We start from the raw sequence: 4,419 nt of genomic DNA on the forward strand, positions 1-4,419 counted from the left end.
GTCCCGTCTACCTTTATTAACTGTGCATCGCTGTTTGCTTTTAAGCATGAGCCAACTAGCCCGCCCCAAACGCAGGCAATAAAGCCATCAAGGCATGAAGTAATTAAGCGACAAAGAAAAAAACCACCGTAACATCGACACTCTAAGTGCCTCCAGTGTTGTCTTTGTTAACCTCGATAAATCGAGAAAGATGACGAGAAATCGTCATTGAGTATCCCGTTCTTGGCGTTAGACTAGCCCGGTTACAGAAAAGAGCTATCGCGGCAATATGTTTACTGAGATTAAATGAAAAGGGCGACGTTGAGTAACTATACCAAGATAGTTGTTATCTAGAACGGTCTGATTCTATCTTATACTAGCTAGGAACGAACACGTCCATAATTCCCCTATAAATCACGATGCAAAGCAGAAAAGAACGAAAAAATTTGTTGGAAATGGCGGCAGAGACGCTCCATTGATGTTAGCGAACTTGTTTAGGGGATTGGTTTTGTCGAAAAAGAGTGCGTAATGGCTATGGTTTAAACATGTCCACCTTCCGAGACGTGCATCACAGACTCTGATATTGTGCATCGACGGTCGTAGGAGCCCATCCTATGCGCCGGTCTACTTATTAGTAACGCGCCGATGTTGATATGAAGGAGCCTTTGCTACTAAGCATACACTTAGAGGACCATGCACAATTAATGTGTTTTTTGTGCCTGTGTCGGAGTCTCCATTATATTTAATGTGAAATCGTGTATAGAATACTATACCTTCGTAGCTGCTCTAAAGTAGTCGATCGTTGTGACGACAACTACCAGCCAGTGCTACGTGGGAATATGCCGTGTGATGGTAGCCACGTCCGAGCAAAACTAAAAATAAAAATAAAGGTAGCCAAGAGTCGCCACTTTGCGGTTTGCTGCGAGTAGCCGTCTCTGGATAGTCCCTTCTCGGTTCAGAAAAACAGAGTGGTACTTGTCTTGGTGAACCCTGCCGCGCCTTGGAAGCCAGGACAGCGGGATACCCCCCACAGGCGTGCCACAGAACAGCGAGCGATGCAGGTAGACAACATCGTGGTGGCCTGTTCAGCACTGCGAAGTTCAGTACGCTAGAAACGTGACAACACATACGCAGGGCTGTCGGGAATGCCTTCGCCGCTGTTTTTTTGAAATTTTTAAACTGGCGAAGTACCCAGGATCGAATGCGGCCCTTGGTCAGAAATATATATTGGAATCCGTCTTGTACACGTTACAGAAAATAGGTAACCGATTGCAACTATGATTGGCCTATTTAAACTATAACTGATAAGAGTGGTCAATTCCAGCTGGAGAAAACTAACCGATAATAAAAGAGTAGTAATCGATTACAATTGTGTTACTTTTCTTTGAGCTTTCCTGCCATAAGACGAACTGGCTTCAACTTCAGTGCACTAGTGCGGCTTCCTTGAACTTGTTTTACAAGCAGTTAATTTTCATATGGAGTGTTTTTATTTAAGTTGTAACAGATCTTAAAACATTTTCCCGTGAACACATAGGCCACTACGCGGAACATACTCTACATGGAAGCGTTAGAAGGGAGGGACGCGCTATGCCGTACGAAAACGTTGCGTACCCGTGCGTAGTTGGGCAATGCTTCAGTGTCACTTTCTACACCCTCTATGACCAGCCGCGAAGGTATCAGGGGTCATGACACTCGAATGCTGAACCTAAGGAAACGGGATCGAATCTCGGCCGTGGGGGCTACTCTTCGATGGAAGCGAAAATCAAGGCGCCCGGCTATTGTACGATTTAGGTGCCACTTAAAGAGCCTTTCACTACGGCGCTCGTATTCTTAGTTGATTTGCGGAGTTGAACCCCTCCTCTTTTCATCGCCGCGCTTCGTTGTCGGCGCCGCGAAAAGGCATTGTAGGTGAGGTGGCCAAAAACCTGAGAGCATCATGCAATCGTTTCTTTGGACGTGACTTTCATGTGAAATTATCTCGTGGCTGGTTTTATTTTTCGGGCAAATGTGGTAGTGCTCCGGGCTTCGTCCTTCACAAGATACCCGTCAATTGGCTTCAATATCCGGGAATTGAAATAGAAAAGTGACCGCGGCGAGTGCAATATTCCACACAACCATGTGCACCGTCGGGCAGCCAAACAATTTGACACAACCACGTCGTCAGAGACGCTTCGCCTTTTAGCCTTTTCGGCACACAAGTAATTCATAAATGGTAATCAATTACACAAAAATATCTCTTACCCTAAAAGTTACTGTTTCCAAAAGCAATGACCTGATTACAGAATTACTCAGAAATGCAATTATTTGCAAGTAATAAATTACGTACAGCCGTGGCTGCTGCGATCGACTATGTTTTCTTCCACCCACTAATGCACTGTAATACACCCTAACCCAACTGAATACACCTTAATCCACTGATAACACAATTCGCCCTTATCCATCGTTATCCCGCTTGTTCTGCCGCGGTTCATTTTAAACCTACTACGATGTCTTGTGCAAAGCGGTCTGAAGGCTAATATTGGTGGTGAGGTCCACGTGTAGTGCGATACCACTGCGCCATCTGCATGCATCTGATGAAAATATCCGCAGTGTTAGGCCAGTTGACATGAAAAAGGTAGAGACGCCATGCTGAACAATATGGCTGGCAGCACGGACCCTTGAGGTACACCTCTCCACAGTGAACACAACCTCAAGTTTGGCGGCGCGACTGCAGCGCTCGCTTCTCCCCAAGCGTCGAAATTTTGCGCCGCTGACCTGGTACGACGCCACCGCGTCGCCTGCAACTTTCTCTCCGCGCCTTCTCTCCGTGTGCTGTTCGCACCCGCTGCGCTCATTTCCTCTCGACCGGGGCGAATGCAAGTAGATGCCGGTTGAAACACCGCACGCCGATTACGTTGGTCAATGGACAGTGCTTTTATACCTGTAGCGGCGCGTAACGGCTGCCTAAAAGCGGTGATGCGTCTTGATTCACTTGCTTTTTCCCCTTGCGCCTTGCTTTACTCAGATGACGCATATATCTACTGGATTGCGTGTTATGCACTGAAACTGTGTAGGGGGCACGAATTGTATATGCAAGTGAAATATCAAAAACAGTGGGCCACGAGCTTTAAATGGGAAGTAACTGGAATGATACATCGCCTGCGACAACTAGCACGCCGGTGGTTCTTCACTATGCAGTTTTCACTTGTTAGGCTTCTGTAAACCGGCAGTGCGTACAATTTCAAAGGCAAAAATGGTAGACGCCATCTCATATGCAAAGTTTTGTCGTGCACAATGGGTAGCAAGTAGCGCAGCTCTGCAGTTTGTAACTCATGCAGTTTATAAATTTCGGCTTGACTGAGCTGCTGAATTAAGCGTATGGAAGCAATGCCATGGTAGTAGTATTTGAGATTACCGACCCAAGAGGAACTGCAGCGAGCGGTCAAAGCCGCCTTGGAGGGCTTCGGATCAGTAGACATTTGATAGAGCACCCCATGATGATGATGTTGGATTTTAATGGCGCAAGGGCGACTCAGGCCAAAGAGCGCCAAACTCAAGGTTAACGGTGTACTCAAGTTTGCGTAATGTGATAGTTGTAATGTTTCATGAAGGGATAAAAAAAGAGTGGTGTATAATGCCTAAAAATGCATTTGCTCTGTAATATCACTAAAAACAGTGCTGTATAGGGCCTAAAATTCATTTGCAATGAATAATGAGCTGGGAAAAAATTTAGAAAAGTATATGTAGATGCTTTAAAAGATCTCATCCGTCCTCTCAAGGAGGAACGGGCTGAGACTCATGTCGATAAAAAATTCCATGTAAAAAACCTACTTGTGAAATAGAGCACCCCATATGTCAAACACGCTAATCACGACCATGAATGAAGGCAGCACCGGTTAAAGTTGTAAGGGAGCCAAGTACTCCGAGTAAATGTCGGCTTCAGGCACTGTCATAGATGGTTGGTGGCCGCTGAAGCAGAGGCTGATCGAACTTTAGGGAGAAAATATTTATATGATGCGCGATCAGGCAGATAACTTTCGACTTTCTTTTTAATTCCCTGTGCACCTGTCATGGAGAATATTTATACAATACTTACTCAGTAATCACTTCGGTTTAGTCACATGCGCGGCCTTAACAAAATGCTTTCCCAAAATCGCCTTAATAAACGGCGTATTCTCTCCTCTCCGATAAAATTCTGACTCAGAAATAGTGATGACGGGCTCGTAAATAAGAGTGGTTATTGCTCAAGATTGGTCACATCGCAGCGCTCAAGCGTTTTCATCGTTGCGCAAGGATACCGAGGAGGAGGTGAGGTGCACTTTTAATGGCGCGAATACGCTGGTGCCGTTGTGTGTGGTTTGAGAGACACAGCTGGGGCCAGTTGATTTCTCGAAAAAAAAATGGGGGCACTGTTACTGATGCTCATCGACCTGATCGAGAGTATGCAGCATCGTACCGCCG

This window comes from Amblyomma maculatum, chromosome 3, assembly GCF_055883805.1.
Source record: "Amblyomma maculatum isolate TAMU_Amacu chromosome 3, ASM5588380v1, whole genome shotgun sequence".
In the NCBI taxonomy this organism is placed as follows: Eukaryota; Metazoa; Arthropoda; class Arachnida; order Ixodida; family Ixodidae; genus Amblyomma; species Amblyomma maculatum.